The sequence below is a fragment of the Lytechinus variegatus genome, chromosome 1 (assembly GCF_018143015.1).
Source record: "Lytechinus variegatus isolate NC3 chromosome 1, Lvar_3.0, whole genome shotgun sequence".
Classification (NCBI taxonomy): Eukaryota; Metazoa; Echinodermata; class Echinoidea; order Temnopleuroida; family Toxopneustidae; genus Lytechinus; species Lytechinus variegatus.
Genome location: NC_054740.1, coordinates 11803367 through 11822714, shown reverse-complemented (window position 1 = coordinate 11822714; position 19348 = coordinate 11803367).

The window sequence follows — 19348 nt, the reverse complement described above, 5'->3', positions numbered from 1 at the left end:
GACTATGACACTCAGTTTAGGAGCAAGCAGGCGCGTTTACCCGGGCGATCCTGGGCGAGCGTCGACGCCGAGTTGTGGTTGATGCTGGTGGCCTCTAATGGTCCGCGGCAGCGCCACAATTTACCCCATGCCCCTCGCCATCAGTTCTACAGAGGGGAGTACGGCGCGAGAAAATCTTTTCCCTTCGGAGGAAAGGGACCCGGAGCCAATGGCACACCCAGCCGAGGCGTGTGCTTTGCCTTTAATAGAGGCAAGTGCATGCGAGGCAAAGCTTGCATCTATGAGCACAAGTGTTCCCGCTGCCAGGCGACAGGTCATGGGGCTAAGCAGTGTAGCCAAGGGCGGGCCGGTTCCAGTCCCGCTGGCAGTAAATAGGTCTACGGCTAGTGCGGTGTCGTCTATTGCTCCGACCCCTATTAAGTTAGCACGTTTGGTGCCCATGTTAGCTACTTATCCTAATCAGGAGCATGCTCAGTGCTTGTATAATGGTTTTAAGTTTGGTTTTTCATTACATTTTGAAGGGGACAGGGTCCCATTGGTTGTTAAAAACCTGAAATCAGCATTCGAACACATGGATACGTTGAAAAAGAAATTGAGGGATGAAATAGACTTAGGTAGGATAGTTGGGCCTTTTGTTGTTCCTCCCTTCGAGAATATGAGGTGTTCACCAGTGGGGTTGGTGCCCAAAAAGGCCCCAGGGGAGTTCCGTATGATTCAACATTTATCGGCACCCAGGGGAAATTCAGTTAATGATGGCATACCGGAGGGGCAGTGTACAGTAACATATTCGTCCTTTGATTCGGCGGTAGATATTGTGACGCAATTGGGGCGGGGTGCCCTTATGGGAAAGACTGACATTAAGTCAGCTTTCAGGCTCTTGCCTGTTCACCCAAAAGATTTTGAGTTGCTTGGGATGTATATAGATGGTCGTTACTATTTTGATCGTTGTTTGCCGATGGGCTGCGCAGTTTCTTGTTCCACTTTTGAATGTTTTAGTACTTTTTTAGAGTTTTGCGCGAGAAAAGTTGCGAAGTCGCAAAATATTGTCCATTATTTGGATGATTTCTTTTTTGCAGGCGGCCCTGCCTCGGAGGATTGCAGGCGGGCAATGCATTGTTTTGAAGCAATTTGCGAACGATTTGGGGTGCCCATAGCGCGAGAAAAAACGGAAGGCCCGACCACACAGTTGTCATATCTTGGGCTGGTAATAGATAGCGTTTCTCAGCAGGTTCGGGTACCGGAGGACAAAATTGAGAAATTAGTAGGGAAATTAAATTGGGCGGTACAGAAACAAAAAATTTCCCTAAGAGACATTCAGTCGATTGTAGGTAGTCTAAACTTTGTATGTAAGGCAATTGCTCCAGGGCGAGCATTCATGAGACGGCTCATTGACTTAACTAAGAGCGTTAAGCGTCCTTTTCACATGGTTAGGTTGACGAGAGGGGCTAAGGCTGACTTGCGGGTTTGGTTGGAGTTCTTGGCACATTTTAATGGTCAAGTTTTCTTCCGGGCTCCAGGCTGGTTTGGAAGCGAGGAAATTCAGTTTTTCACTGATGCGGCGGCTGGCATTGGTTTTGGAATTTTCTTTGGAGGCAGGTGGGCTCAATCCAGGTGGCCTGCTGATTTCCAGGCCGGTAGGAGGTCTATAGCTTTTTTAGAGCTATTCCCTATTTGGGTAGGCTTGGAGATTTGGGGCATGGAGCTAAAGGACAAGAATATATTGTTTAATTGTGTTAATCAGGCCGTGGTGGCAGTACTTAACAAGCAGTCGGCGCTATGCCCTGATATTATGGTTTTGGTGAGGAAGGTGGTGATTATATGTTTAAGCAATAATATAGTGTTGAGGGCTAGGCATGTACATGGATGTGATAATGGTATAGCTGATGCACTATCTCGATTTCAGATGCCGAGGTTCCATGCGTTAGCACCGGGGGCCGCCCGGGAGGGCGTGGAGGTTCCAGTCCGTCTTTGGAAGAGCTGGCTATCGAGAGAAGTCGACTGCTGATGGCTTCTAGGGCAGCTCGAACACACACAACTTACTCTATTGCCTTGGGGGCATACGTGAAATTTTGTAAAGTGTACGGATACGACCCCCAGCTACCCCCTAATGTAGAATGGGTGGCGCAGTTCATTTCTTATTTATCCTTTATGGGATATGCAGGGTCTACTATTCAAACATACATATCTGGGTTGGCATTTTATATGAGTTCATCTGGGCTAAAGGATGTGACCAAGAGTTTTGTGATTACAAGGTTAATTGAAGGGTGTAGGCGAAGTACTTTGAGAAGAGATGCTAGGCATCCAATCACATTGTCTGTGTTAAATAGAATGCTCGCCTACTTGAGGCATGTTTGTGGTAGTCATTACGATGTTTTGATGTACTCTGCTGCTTTTTCAGTGGCATTTTATGGTTTGTTGAGAGTTAGTGAGTTGACAGTAGAGTCCAGGCATAGATGTGAGTCTATTCTGCAGCACACAGATGTTAGGGTCACTGGCGATGCACCGCATCGCAGGGTGGAATTATTCCTAAGGAAGTCAAAGACTGACCAGCGGGGAAATGGGTGCACCATTTCGATACCAGAGTTGGGGACAGTTAGCTGCCCTGTGATGGCGGTTATTCGTTATTTAGAAATCCGCCCAAAGAATGGTGGAGCCTTCTTTTGTTCATATGGTGCTCTCCCGCTAACTAGGCGTGAATTTGGAAACATGATAAAACGATGTTTGACATACGGGGATATGCCGGCGGCAATGTTTTCATCGCATTCCTTTCGTATTGGGGCGGCTACGACCGCTGCCATGGCCGGTTGCTCGGATGAGGAAATCCAACGCATGGGGCGTTGGGTTTCGAGTGCACATCGGAGATATATAAGACTCGACATGGTTAAGTAAAAAAAATAAAAAAAAAAAAAAAAAAAAAAAAAGAACGAAAATATATATGAAATGATGATTTTAGGTTATTTGACATTTTGACCAAAATCAGGTGTAAGTTATCTTCCAATAATGTCACAACGCGTTTACTTTACACGAGGACATGTGCTTTAATCAAAGCCGTGGCCGATGGGTTGTTGGATATTTGGGTGTATAATTCTCAATATATCTGCTTACATGGTATTGTTTTATTTTATTCAGCCCTATTCAGAAGCAGGGTGGTATGTTCAGTGCCAAGAGGCTTGTTTACAAAGGAGCCCTTGTTACAGTATACATTATACATTATACATTATGCATCATATATTATACATTATACATTATACTTTATTACATTCTTTATACAAAATGAAGAAAGAGATGGTACTATATTGATGGGAATGTGTTTATACGTTATACATTATACATTATACCTTATACATTTTACATTATACATTATACCTTATACATTTTACATTATACATTATACATTATTATAAATTGATTGGAATGTGCTCAGACATTATACATTATACATTATTATATATTGGTTGGAATGTGTTTATACATTATACATTATTACATTATACAAAAGGAAGAAAGGGATAGTACTATATTGATTGGAAGGTGTTTGGAACATCAGATTGATCATAACGACCCCCCCCCCCCCCCCCCCCTGTACATGTTGATATCAATATACATGTATCATCAAAATAACTCTGGGCTTAATATTGAATGAGTAAGTGCGGGTTTAATGATATCACACAATTACGAGCATTCTGCTTTTTAGAGAGAATGTTACAACGGTATAATGACGTGTTTAATATCAATGCTTTCAGGATTAAGGGGAGGGGTCAAAAATGTGATTACATACATTGTATCTTGGAGGGGAAAACCCCGTGATGAAGGGGTGGTGAAGGGTAGCAGACCTTTCAGGGGGAAATTTTCATACTTCAAAATTCTGCCCAGCCCTCTTTTCTTGTTTTCTATTACAGGACCTGTGGTGTGGATCATAGGGGACTCGATAGTGTTTTGGGCACATCGCAGGGCGAAGAACACCGGCGAGGCTGACCTTGGACTTGGAACGTCGGTCCGCTGGTTGGGGAAAAGGGGGCTACGAATTGAAGGGGTAAGCGATTGGTTAGATAAGATGGGTCGGAGTGAACCAAAGCCTTCAGTAGTAGTATTGCATGTAGGAACGAATGACATTGAGGCACTGTCCAAGAAGAAGCTGGCTAGTTTGACGTATAGACTTTTTGACGCCAATAAGGACAAATTTCAAATAGTGTGGTCGGACATTTTGGAGAGGGTTTGGTACCCCGCTGGCTGTACAGGAGATCAAGGTAAATTGGACTTAAAGAGAAGGGCGGCCAATAGGTACGCCAAGGCTTTAGCTGCAAGATTTCATGGTAAAGCCATACCGCATCCATCAATATCCCATAATGACATTTCGCTGTACAGAACTGATGGCCTACATCTGGCCGATGAAGGGTTGGACAGATTTATCAGTGAGTTAAAAGTTGGTCTTTCATATCTTCGTTGAGTATGTATTTATACATTTTACCTTAGTCGCTCCGGCGTGACCGACTCCAGACCGTCCGATCCGATAGTATGAATAAGGGTTTTGGCTGGTCTGGAGCCGGTTTCACCAGTGTGTCTATGCTTTCATAATGTATCATTTGTTGTTATTTAGCTGCTCATGCATTTACGTTCAATGTATGCATGCATTAAATCATGTTGGGGTCAGTTATGGATAACCTAGATATACATTGTAATGGAGGAATGAGCAATGTTCCCTGGTACCCCCCCCCCCCCCTGGTAAAAGCACTAAGGATGATAACGTTGGTGAATACTAGTAGAATGATCCTGTAATGGTTGCTAAGATTTATTGAATATCTTGGTAGATACGAGTAAAATTTTGACGTGTTTGTTGGCGGTCGATCATATATAAATAAATTATATATTCTCGTTTGGCGGTAATTTGGCAATTAGGCCACCTGAAACACGTATTTTCCAAGAATAATTGGGTATTTCTGGTCATGCCAGGGCAGGCATGTGGATTTTAATCAATTATGTTATGTTATTATGTAAGTTGCAGGTCCCCACTCGTTACCTAGGTGAGGGGGACCTATTTGTACATACAAATGTTTGAGAACGCTGTTAAACTGAAATAATTGTGTCATGCTTAAAGTTTAATCTTAGCCTGACCTGATCTTAAAGGCGGGCAGGCTGGTCTATAGTCATGGGCATTCATATATCTCTATATGCTATATTTATGTCATCTGTAATCCACCGATAGCTCATAATTAATAGCTGTGCTGGGATTCCGGTCCGGCTAGCAGGGAACCAGTGGGAAAACAGCCATGAATTTTAAACATTGAAGAACTTACGAGGGGGGCCTTCTAGCCGGGGGTTTAACCCCTCTCCGAGGAGCTTATTAAACAAGGGTATCGGTTGGTTACAGACATTATCGGTATATGTATATGTGATGATATTCATACACTGTACACAAAAAGCAGAATTGGTAAAGATGCACATTCATCTCTATTTTCATTAAAGCCACGACAAATCGCAATTCACTTGTTCTTGTTGTTTTGTTAGCCGTGAATAATGGATTTTAAAGACGGCTTGACGATTTAAAATGATTTATTAGCGGGCTAGCAAAATACACATTTTAGTTTGTTTTGATTTTGAAAGGGGGCGTGGTTGCCCGAGAAAGGGCTCGTGACCCGACCCGTAAAGGGCGGGGCAGCGCTTTTTGGCGCCCGCGCCAAAGAATTTGGGCACAATGCCAGACATTTGCCGCGGTTGAGCTATGCGCGGATAAAAGTGCGGGGAATGCTTCATTTTCGTTTTGGCTTTCAATGAAGAGAGATGACGGTGCATGTGTAAAGCGTGCTTACAAAATTCCCACCTCCTCCCCATTACCATCCTCTAGTTATAATTAAGGGGGATGTTGACATATATATCGTGGGGGGATTCTTGCATATTATGGATATGGTTGTGTATTTATTGTCCTTGTGCATTCTTAATGTTATTTTGTTTATTTAGTTTTTGTTTGCAAGGAAGAAGTCAATTCGAAATTACTATGAAGCAGGTTATGCCTCAAACGTTCATGTGAGTTGTCATAAAAATCCAAGTTATGGATGGTTATAGAAAAAATCTGGGGATTGAAATTATAATTTTCTCAGGTCATTTGAGAAGAAATGTTTATGAATTCATAATTTCTATGTATGTTTTATTTTCCTCTACCATGAGCATTATATATGAAGAAATGTTTGATAAGATTGCATAGGCTTCATTTCAGATAAAGTTATTTCTCGGGTCTGCATCGGACTCCTTAGGAATTGGACGGAAGTATTGTCCCAATTTTTAGGCTTCTTCAAGTTCAGCCGAATGTTCAGGTCTTTAGGCGTAGTATGTTGGTATACTTATGTGAATTTGTATGGTAATTTTGTCATGGTGTATTTATTATTAATACTGCCCACCTTTGGTATAGGAAGCAGCTCACGCATCAGTCAGATTTGAGTTATGGTTTTTAAATATCTGTTGTGTGCTGCCCGTTCAGGCAGAAATTGTGAAGAAATGATCGTTTTGGGGAAAGATATTGAAGAAAATATTATTTAGTTTAATTGCATTGATGTATATGTTAATGACGAACACGCATTGGTCATTTACAACGAGTGATACTTTCGTACCTTGCTTCCCTTTGCCAGAGTATGGCCATATTAGTGAATTTCGTTTGGTGAAACAAATTTCTTTCTGAATTCAATTTCCTTTATTAAAGTTCCTTTAAGGGGCTCAATATTTTCAGTGGGATGAAAATTGGATACCTATAGTTGGCTTGAATACCAGCAGTAGTTGATCTTGGCAAAGTGTGATTAGGGGGGGGGGGGGGGGTACAAGTACTTTTGCATTTATATTTTCCAGGGAAGTTGTATTTGTTGAATCTATATGATACTCTATAATGAATGGTGTATGAAGTAGTTGGAGGGTGATGGTATACTTTTCATGGTTAATTTCAGAATCTAGGCAGAGCCTAGGCTGATAGAAGAGCGTAACACGAATCCAAATTCGAGGGTGTTTGACCTGGTCGCACACCAATCCTAACAACGATCGTCGTGCATAAGTGGGCCGTAAGGGAATTTTATCCTCCTGTCCTATTTTGGCCAGTGGGCAGGCGGGTTTTCGCCCTTACTCGTTTTTGGGAGGAGTGTTGACGCCTTGTGTGTTGTTGAAAAACAAGCAGTTGAAGTTCTGGGGGCATGATTTCAGTAAGAGGCGCATTATTAAAGTACCTCCTTTTTTCCTTTCCATGCCAGGGCAGGCATGTGGATTTTAATCAATTATGTTATGTTATTATGTAAGTTGCAGGTCCCCACTCGTTACCTAGGTGAGGGGGACCTATTTGTACATACAAATGTTTGAGAACGCTGTTAAACTGAAATAATTGTGTCATGCTTAAAGTTTAATCTTAGCCTGACCTGATCTTAAAGGCGGGCAGGCTGGTCTATAGTCATGGGCATTCATATATCTCTATATGCTATATTTATGTCATCTGTAATCCACCGATAGCTCATAATTAATAGCTGTGCTGGGATTCCGGTCCGGCTAGCAGGGAACCAGTGGGAAAACAGCCATGAATTTTAAACATTGAAGAACTTACGAGGGGGGCCTTCTAGCCGGGGGTTTAACCCCTCTCCGAGGAGCTTATTAAACAAGGGTATCGGTTGGTTACAGACATTATCGGTATATGTATATGTGATGATATTCATACACTGTACACAAAAAGCAGAATTGGTAAAGATGCACATTCATCTCTATTTTCATTAAAGCCACGACAAATCGCAATTCACTTGTTCTTGTTGTTTTGTTAGCCGTGAATAAATGAATAAATAAATATATAAATGAAAGAATAATTAAATAAGTAAATTAATTAATAGATAAGTAAATAAATAAATATATAAGTAAGTAAGTAAGTAAATAAATAAATAAATGAATAAATAAATAAATAAAAGAATTAAATACGTAAATTAATGAATAGATAAGTAAATAAATAAATAGATAGGTAAATAAATAAATAAATAAGCAATTAGGTCCTTTGCCTGAGATAACTTTAGCTAGGACCTATGGTAAACATGTAATATAACATAGTAATTTCAATTCATTTCCAACAGGCTAAGAAAATTATTGTATATCTAAGAAATAAAATCTCAATCATATGTAAAATTTATAGATGTGTGTGCGGGTGGTGTGATTGATTGTGCGTGTGAGAGTGGAAGGTGCCCTAGCTTGGGAAATCACCACAACTAGGAAATAATCAATCCAACAATCTGTCAGTAGTTACTTACAGTTTGAATGGCAAAGTGAGTGATGCAATTAAATATGAAGAAAATGTTCCCACCATTTGTTTGTTTTCAAACACATTGTCAAGTACAAATTGCATTTATGACAAATGTAAACAAATAGGCTTGAATGAATATTTCAATTATTTTGTTTTTTCAATTGCCATCAAGTATAATACATTTGCCAAAAACTAAGTTTACAAAGTCAAACATTTCTAATACTTTCAAAGACATATATTTTTCTACAGACATACAAATCTTAAATTACAAATGAAATTAAAAAAACAATGACTTAAAATTATCACATTGTAATATTTAAGTTTTCAGATTTACTGATAAGAAAAAAGACAACATTATCAATTTATAATAAAAATTATATTCTACTTTAGTACATATACATGTAAGAAGGTCTAATAATGCTTTGTGAACTAAAAAAAGAAAGATGGGATAGGCTACTGAATTCACTCAATAAGCTGAAATATGTTTTGAGATGATTGAGGTACATTTATTTAAATATCTGTCATCTTTTTTCTTGATTTGTGTTTCAATTAAATTCATGCCAATTAGTTCACATAAAATGTAGCCAAAATCATTACAAGTTTTGTCACCAGACCATTCTTAATTGGCAATGAGGTAGCATAATAGATTGATTAAGATCCAATCAGTTATTTTCAACTTTTTGAAACTGACAAATACAATAGAGTTCTTGATTTAAATGTCAATTTCCTATTGTCAACTGACATTGGGATTAGTGAAAGAATGGATAACATTGGGGGACCAAATAAGTGCCAGAAATAATCACAACATAGATCTTCAATACAATGAATGAATAAATCAATGAATTACATTGTATCTTCTTATCAATGGATATTCCATGTTAAATCAATTACATCATGATCATGTTTAATTCCACTTCCAATTTAATTATGACATTAAGAATGCAGCTATTCTATAAATAAGTTTTGGATAGAGAGAATGGTAATATAATCTATCACTGGAAATATCTTTCTGCTCATTTTATTGAAAACACACTTCTAAACGTCCTTCTGTTTAATCAATATGATTTACTTTTAACATCGCCTATTGTGATTACTTTCATATTATTAATCACTTATTCAAGACCAGTGCATCTTTGAATCTACCACTGGTAATATTCTTAATTACTTATATTCCTTTTTCTTTTCAATGGTTTGTAACATAGTATAGTCAAAATGTTGCATCGTGATTAAGAAAATTTTACAATTTAGTGGGGGACACTATCTGTCATTGGAATTGCATACAAATAGAACTAAAGTCAATCATGCATTTATTTTCATCTCCAGTGAGAAATAGATAAAATGTTGAATGAATTTTGATTCTTGTTTTCATAAATTGCATTAAAAACAAGTCTAATATCAACAACTGTTTCTGAACATGCTAGTCCTGACACCATGTTTGTAAATAGGATTACAATTATAATTTAGATCAATGTAATCATTGCATAGTAGCAAGATGAGCATTATAAGCATGACAAATATCATAAGCCTAGATTTGTATTTCCGTACTTCAGAGGTTGCATAATATCATTTTATTGTCATATGGCGCACTTTTGCACCCCTCTGGTAGCGACCACTGACGCAAATATAAGGAAGAGGATATTGCATTTAATACATCTATTTGGATCAAGGAGAATCTATTTGTATATATCTCATAAACAGATTATCGTACAAAGTTTCCAGAAGGCGATCAATTAATGAAAGGTTTGGGAGGGGCCCGACCAAACAATGATAGCTTGGATCAACGAGGAATTATCCAAACGTTGGACGAGGCTTCCATTTGGCAGAACAGGGAAAGCTGGATTAAAGTTCTCACAAATGCAGTTGTAGAAAAAGGATGCAGATCATTATCTGATCGATAAGCAATGGGTAAACACAGTTTAAGAAGTCATGATCTTTTCCTTTGAATGTTTAACAAATAAATTGAATTAATTTAATTATTTAATCATAAAAGACCAAAAGACCAATAAGTATGTAGGTGAAAGCGAAATTTGATATCAAACAGAAAGGAAAATGTTAATTTTATATCAATGATACATTTTCTTTGTCTTTTTCTTCAACAATTCACTTCCCTTAAAAGCAATAAAATATATATCTGAAAATTCTGATCTTTACTAAGACAATCAAAGATACTGATACCACCGTATTACCTGATATTTGATACTTTCTTGGTATAAAATATATCAAAATGCAATTCTGCAGGAAAAAAACATTGTGCTATAATTTTTTAGTAATTTGGCAGGGAATGGAATATCAATTGGGTTTCTTGGAAAGCCTTGGGACACATGGGTAGAATTGTTTTTTCCATGTCACGTTATGATAATAACTGGGTCATCCTTGATGAGTCATTGATTGTTCAAAGGAAAACAAGGGAATGTTTTTTTTTCATTTTCGTACAAAGATGAACCTATTCAAAATATACAAAGTCATAAGTTTTGAACAAACACACTAATAAAGCTGGATGTCAGATGGTGAGAAATCACATAAGTTTTCAATTTTGAAAAAAAAAGAGACATTACCAAAAGTTGATTATCTCAGGTGTGGAATTGAGGATTTTGTTTGAAAAATATTGATATTCCTCTTCATTCTAAAATCAATAAATATTCATTTATTATTTGTTTCATTCACTTATTTAATTCATTAATCTTCACTCATGGGTGGACTGCCCTTTTAAGCTTAGAGTGGATCTTCTACGGGGTCCAACATGTTAAAAATAAAACAAATCATACCAAAAGTTGATTATAAGGCAAAAATCCTAAGGATACTTTAGGCCTTAACAGGATCTGGTAATTACAAGTACATTTCAAAATCAGGCAGATGTAAATACTTTGATGTCATATCAAATAAATTCATAAAACAGACTTTGAGAAACATGATCAATCAAATGAAGTGAAAAGAAGAATTGAATCGAGTAACAATACAAGTCTATATACAGGGTCTGATGAAGAAGCAGATGGAAGTGTCAAAATCAAGCAACGAATTCAACTTTTGACAGCTTTGTATCTAGGGTATCAAAACAATGCTTCTATTTTCATGATCATGAGACATGAATTTTTTTTCTCTTTGGTTAAGCTTGGGGAAGGATCATATAACCGGGGTACTTTTATCAAGTAAACCGGAAAAACCAAATTAGAAACAATGCAACCAACATTTGAAGAATTAGAAAAACTTATAAAGCCATCAAACCTGGATGGAGCAAACGCACAAAGTGCAATAGTAAGATAGAGGATGGCGGGTGACAAGTCTATAGAAAGTGGCAAAAATACAAACAGCAGTATGTGACAACTGTTCCAAGCAGGCGCCACCTCAAGTAAAATCAGCCATATACCATGGCAACCACCAACTAGTGTATTCATGTTGCGTTTCCTTCCCCCTTCCCTTTTTTGCTCCTTTTTTCTTCATACTGCTTCAAGGATGTAGCCATTCACTGGGATGGATGGGTGCCAACGGTGAAGACAGCGCCACCTTAGCCAAGAACACGTGTCCTGCTTTGAACGTCGAACCCTGCGCCAAAAGCTAAATGCACCTCTGCAACCTTTCATTTCCTGATGTCGACATTAAATACTTCCACAGAACGGCAATTAAAAAAAGTGGTTTACGATGCAACAAACGAACACACCTTAATCAAGGAATCAGCCGCACTGATAGATGACAAGAAAAGATAAAACACTAATGATTCACTATCATTCATTCCTTCTCCATGCATTGATTACTCAATTTCCACCCTCTTTTTAAGCAAAGCAACCAAATCCTCCAAAAACTGCACCTCAAATTCAAAATTCCACCTGTTATTTTTCCAGTTCATCGTACGATAATTGACAAACAGGACTTTTACTGGGTTGTCATCATGACTTCATACGCACACAGCTGTAGCATCGGAAGATTACCAAAAGGGACACAATATGCAACACTATTGGAAAAAAAAGTAATGAAATCAAGTACAAAAGAACAAGAACCTTACTGGTGCCAAGTTAACACAACCCATCACCATCAAATCAAAGTTTCCAGATTATCTAACCATTCCCGATCTGGAGAGCTGTACCCATCATAACAAGCTTGAGCATGAGATTATTCTCATAAAGGCATAATTTAAAGTGTAATATTTCAATAGTTAGATCTCCAGATAATATTTTTGGTGAAATGATATATTATTCAATGTACATATGATTCACAAGTGAAGACAAAATACTGCTTTTACTCATGGTACAATCACACACAGAACTTGGGTTGTATTCATGCAGACAATGGTTCCTTGGAGGGACACATGATGTCTCAAACCCTTGACCTTCCCATAATACAAACCGTAACATTCACCCTAAACCTAAACTTAAACCCTCATTGCAGTCCACACACCTAAGGTTTGACAATACCAAGTTCAAAAGTCCCGAGGGCTGTTTCGTAAGTCAAGAACGACTTTAAGAACGGCTGGGGAACCAGGGCACTTACGAGCTAAATCATCACCAATGACCATTTTAGTGTATACCATTTACCACAAGAAAGGATCACTGGTCGTTCTAAACTTACTAACAGCTTTATGAAACACACACCTGGGATCATTTCCAGTGATCTATAACAATCAATTTTCATTACATCAATCTCAAAAGTAATGTAAACCATGAAAATACATTTTTATATGTGTCTATACACATAATACATGATACCCATTCCGTACACATTTATTTAAGGAAAGTTTGTTTAAAGAGCTAAATCATTCTTATTTATTTTCTTATATTCTTATTTTTTTATTTCAAGCATTGTGTAATTATGGAATTAATTATCATGCTTATAATTACAATTTTTTTTGCCTTGTCAATTATCTTGCAATTCATCCTCTGGTTGCAAATAAATATTTCAAGAAACAATTACCATTACCAAAACAAATCAACCATGAATATCAATTGTAGGATCAGTCGCTAATGCTTGTGCCACGGGACCCTGAATCGATTTTCATAGCATAAAACCATATGCATAGTTTTTTTTTTCTCTCCGATTGTTTAGAACCAATCCAATTCTGTAATTTTTGTTCTTGACAAAGAAGATTCTTGACCTGTTTGCTTCCCAGGGTCCTCTAATGCCTTAATGATATTGTCATCCCACTCTAGTCTTGCTAGTAATTGTGCTAATATACGATCCTTATCTAGGTGTATTCCCTCCTCCATGACTCAGTATGTAAACATGTGATTATTACCCCAAGATCACCAATTAAATCTGATTGACTGGAAGGAGATATATGTTTCCTCAAGGCATGGGATTCATATATTATTCAAACACTGCCTCTTCCATTGTATGACAATGGAAGAGAGCATTTGATACAATACAAATTGTTCTTTTTTTTGTAAAATACATAGCTAATTGTGTGATTTGAAGGTATGACCCCAACAGCACTACAGTAACTTAAAGATAAATTCCAGTATTGGTAACGATCTCAAAATGACATTTTACAGAATCTAATATAATGACCACCCAAGTGTCTGTTTTTATGAATAAAAAATATGTGCCAAAGGATTCTGGAAGAAATTGTGTAATTGCTGAGAAATAAGCAAAATAAGCGCGGATTCGGTCACTTCCGTCGGGTCTTTATTCCAGCAATAATAATACACTGTCCCACGTGTGCCTATCTGTGTTTGTGATCTTCAGTGTGAACATTTTTCAGCGTAGATTTCAAGATTTCACAAAGTTCAGTTTATATAACTGTACCAGATCTAGATCCTTGATGATATACTGACAATTAAGCCTGGTTTTACAGACTTTCTCATGAAATCAGTGTTTACTGCAACTACTGGCATTTCTCTTTAAATGGGTAGAGAGAATTTTGTTACCCATCTGGACAGATATGTTAAACTTACTCTTACATTATATAACATTAAGAATAAAATTATCATCACCAAGAGTAAAAATGGTGGCAGTCACTTTCACAGCTTATAACCACATTTTATAAATTTATATGTCTTATAATTGTTATGGTGTGGATAATAAAAACATTTTTTAGTAGATGTATATATTGTGGTTTATAATGGAAATAATATAATTATATATATCTACATATCTTTTTGTTGGTATAAATCAATTTCTCCAGTACTTACACTCAATTTTACTGTTGGACACACACATTACCACATTAAAAAAAGCGTTTTTTGTTTCTACTTTTTCAAATGCAAAATGTGTCTGGCATCGAACATTTGTAATAAATGCCAATGAGATAAAAATGTGTGTGTTTTTAAATGAAGAGAAGCAAAACCTGGAGAAAGGTGTTTCTATAATGACGTCATTCATATTTAGGGTATCTTTTCCCTTTCATCTGTTAGAGAAAAAAAAGTATTCATAAGGGACAAGTTTTAGTACATTTTACACTTGCTTATAGAATGAAATGTACCCAGAAAGCATTGACATAACTAAAAATATGTATTTATTGTGTTTTTCTTAAATCAGTAGTTACATGTACACATGCCCCCACACAGTATGATATACTGTAAAGATCAGCAACTCTCGTAGGTATAGCACTTCTGCATTCCACATTTTTTGTAAAATTATTTAAAAGAAATATTAAGGTTTTACTCTTCTTCATTCATAGAGTAAGAAAGAGACAATTACAATGCATTTTACATCATGGATGAAGTTCCATTTAGATCCCATGGTGAGTGGTTCGTAAGAGCTATTACAACCTAGATTTTTTAAAACACTGAAGAGAAAAGCCTTGCTTCTCCGGGGTCACCTTACCATCATTGTAATTTCCCTTCATTGTTGTTAATTTGTTTGAATTGTTTTTGTATTTGATAGTTAAACAATAAATTGAATAGAATTGAAAATTAGATTTGAATCACACATGAAATCAAATAAGAATTGTATGAGGGGCAATATTGAAATAAGATAACTTTTGCTACCAATGAAACCCTATTTAATGATACATACTGCAAAGTATGAAAAAATGTGATGAGTGTAAAGAGTTTCATGAAATGTTTATCCTATTCATAACCTCTCCCCTAAAAATTAATAATAGCATTTTTTTAAGTGGGGCAAGGCCAAGAAAAACACAGGGAGAATGAAGAAGGATTAACTTGAAAAGAAGGAGAAAATGTGTGCATGGGAGACTGGTGTCTGGCACATCACGAAAATGGGTGGACCGGTTCCCCCAGGAAATGTTTAATTGCTCTAAATTAGGTGCAAGGTGTCGGAGGGGCGTACAGGAGGATTGGGTTACACGGTGCTTCCATGATCTTCAGGGGGGCAAGTGATCCTTGCCATAGGCCACCAAACACCAGATGTAACAAATTGCTCATTAAACCTATAGGTAGTCTGTTTTGTAGGGAACAGGGGTTTGATGAAGTCCTGCAAAAGCTTTGCTCAAGGGCTTCCTAGCATGGCATTGTGTAACATTACTGGCAATTGGAATACAAGTGGTACATCAATAGAGACCCACAAAAGATTTTTTGGTGTACATAATATTTGAATCAAATCTAGCCATTTTAATAAATCTAAACTATCATATACTGAATGTTCCTCAGAAGAATTTCTAAAACTAATATCAAAATAAAAAAGGTGACAGTAAAATAAATAAGACGCTGATACTACAGTGGCATAATGCAGTGTTAGCACCAATAATCAACAAGCAGTTCATGAATAATCTTCATCAAATTTTAATAAAAAAAGGACAGATATGATTGTTATTTGATTTTTATTTGTTATTAGAATCCACGAAAGATTACCATAAAATGATATGCTAAATAAATTACAATTGTAGTTACTCTTTATGAAATGGGCACTGCTGCTTCAGCCAAAGGAAATATGAATTTAATAAATCCAAGACATTCTGTTCTGACGTGGAGAACCAATATAAAGCATTTAATTGTGATACAGCTTGGTGAATTTGAAAAATAAATTTTACAGATAAATTTTTTTAATCTAAAAACCGAACTGGATCTTGTACCGAGCTCCGGACGGTCACAAAATCATGTTACCAGGTAGGAAGATGTGGGGGGCTCTTGACCGCTGGTCAATCTTAATGGACAATGGAACAACATCTGGTCATCTCCGTGGTATTTATACGTCGGGGGAGGTGCTAATTTTGGCTTGCCCATATCATAACCAGGTGTCATCCCATGGGGCTAAATTTAGATGTGGAAGACAGATAATTGATCTAATTAATCTTGATTATATCCTATATTCCGCCTTGGCAATGGAAGATGGTATATAAGGAAAAGTACATAAAGGAGATAGTGTTAGTTTGTTATTTATGCTATTGTTTGAAAGCTTGTGCCATTCTCCTTCAAGATGATATGCAGATTTCAATTTAAAGGTAAAAGACAGCAGTTGCCGCAAGCAGTTATTTCATGAGAAAGTCTTTAAATCAAGATTAATTGCCACAATATTATCATAGATCTAAATCTGGTACATTGTAATAAACTGATCTTTGTGAAATCATGAAATTTTAGCTGAAAACCAATAATTCTGATGATCACTGACACAAAAAGGCATATGTGGGACAGCGTATTAATATTACTTGGAAAAATACCTGACAATATGTGGAATTCCGTGCTTATGTCGCTCATTTCTCAGCAATTACATGTTTTCTTCCAGTTATTTGGCACATATTTGTTATTTATACATACAAACACTTGAGTGGTCATTTTATCATGCTAATTGGATTCTGTTCAACCTCATTTTGAGATCTGATTTGATTTTTATTTGATTTTGATTTATTGTTTTCTTCTGCATTCATAACATTCATATATAATACAATTTTCATTATGTTACAAACACAATATATCAGTAATTGATTTTGGTATGAATTATAAAGAAAAAAAGACTAAATGAAAAAGAAATTCTAAACAAATATGATCTAATAACAACAACAAAAAAAAACATTTACAGTCTGCAGGAAAAGGGTTATCATTAAAAGCAGATTGCTTGAAAAAAAATGACAACCCCAGAATAAAACTCATTGATATCTACATTTATAAAGCAAAATGGAAAGGCTATTTTGTTCATAATTTTTAATGATGAAGATGGAGATGATAGGAATGAGGATGATGGTGATAATGGTGAAAATGAAGGCCATGATGGAGATGATGATGGTGGTGGTGGTGATGATGATGATGGTGGTGGTGGTGGTGGTCATGTTACATCCAAGGGGCTGATTGAGAACAGCTTTGATGTTTTATTTATTTTCTCTTTCAATGTCAATTTAATAGACAGATATATCATGTTTTAAAGTCCAAATCACTCAATTTTCTTCCTTATTCACCCTTCCACAATTGTATCTACTTATTATTTATTTATCCATTATTCAAAAATAACTTCCAATACTTTAACCAGGGGTCATGCTGAAATATCTTACAAGCTTTCTGGGTCAAATGACCCCTTTCACTAAAACTGGAACATAAACAAACATAAAACTGACAGCCAAGCACAAATACTAATGAAATATTGCAATAACATACAACTATCACCTGGCATTTCCTGTTTATTTTATTCTCTTTTAATATAAATCATCAGAAAGTGTTTTATTAACTATTACAATAGCCAGTTCCCGCAGGGTTTCTATGAACCATTTTAACATTTGATTTCATGTGATTTACGAATGTTTCATTTTTATCAATAATACGAAAAAAAATAACCAAGCAATATTTGGAAAATTAAGTTTATGTTTTTTTTATAATTATAAGTGACACTTTTTCCAAGTATGCAGCTACTTGAAAAATGTACACAACGGTGTCAGATTCAAGTAAAGACTTACATCAACCTTTTCTTTGTTTTTCTTTGTTCCCCTTCCCATTCATATCAATACAAACACAAAATTAAATCAGACATTAATTCTTTTAATAATTGATAAAAAATTTACAGATTTATGCCCAGGTTTAAGACTTCATACAAAGGATGTAACCTAAATATACATTCTGAATAAAAATCTTTATAACGCATCTTGAAATAAAGAAATTTTGTATTTTATTTCATGTAATTTAATGTGATAATTTATAATTTTGCCATATAGAGTGAATAAAACTTGAAAAACAAATTTCTTTATTGATCTTCAAAAAGGGAATTTCTTTTATCATTTAATTCATGCAATTTTAAATGATATCTTACAAGTTTGTGTGGAGTGTAACGAGTTTTAATGAGAAAAGTTACAACATGCATGGTCCTGTTAACAAAATTTTAAATCAACAAAATCAAAATTCTTAATTCTATGATAATATTGCTCTTGACCAATCAAATGACAGCACTTCAGTAGCTTGTAAAGTGACAAGTTTTTTAAACAGGGTCTTGGTTAAAATCCCTTGTGTATCATCATCCTCATCTCCTTGAGGCAAGAACTATCATTACAAAATAAAAACAAAGGCCATCCAACGACAAAGAAATACATACAAATGTAAAAAGATGATGCCCATTTTAGCAGTGGCATGGTTCTTACTTATGGGAAGTAGTTCATAATGATGAATTAAATATTGAATATCACGGTTAGTGCTTGGATTTGCGAAGTAGCGTATTGCCTTAGGCAAGGTGCGCACATGGGCGGGGAAGGGGATGCGCGGTATAATAGTCTTGGGAGCCCCTTCCCAAGATTTAGGGATTAGCTGTTTTTAAATGGTGGGGCGGATCTTGAGATTAACTGGAAAAGGTATTCAGGGGACGTGACCACAGAAAAAGGCATATAAATATAAAGTGTACAGGCACAGCAGTATATTATTTTAGTTTCTAATAAACATACAAACTATTTTTAAAGGTGCTGGGTAATGAAGTGGATATTATTTAGATAATATCCTATGACTAACAAATATGTTGCAATTATTCATATTAAACACCTCTGATACACGACTTAGATTTTAAAATAATTCACAGCATAGAATTTTTTTCTTTATATTCTTCCTTGTATTTGAACGTCCATGTGAGAGAAACATAAAGCAGAACGAAAGATGGTCTTTATTAAGTGCTACGTAAATATTGCATATTATTGTATTTATAATCATCATCATCATCAATGGTAATACACTCAAAATTTCTCTTCCCTCCCCTTCCTTTTCTCTCACTCTCCCTGCCTATTTCTCTCTCCTCACTTTTCAATTTCCC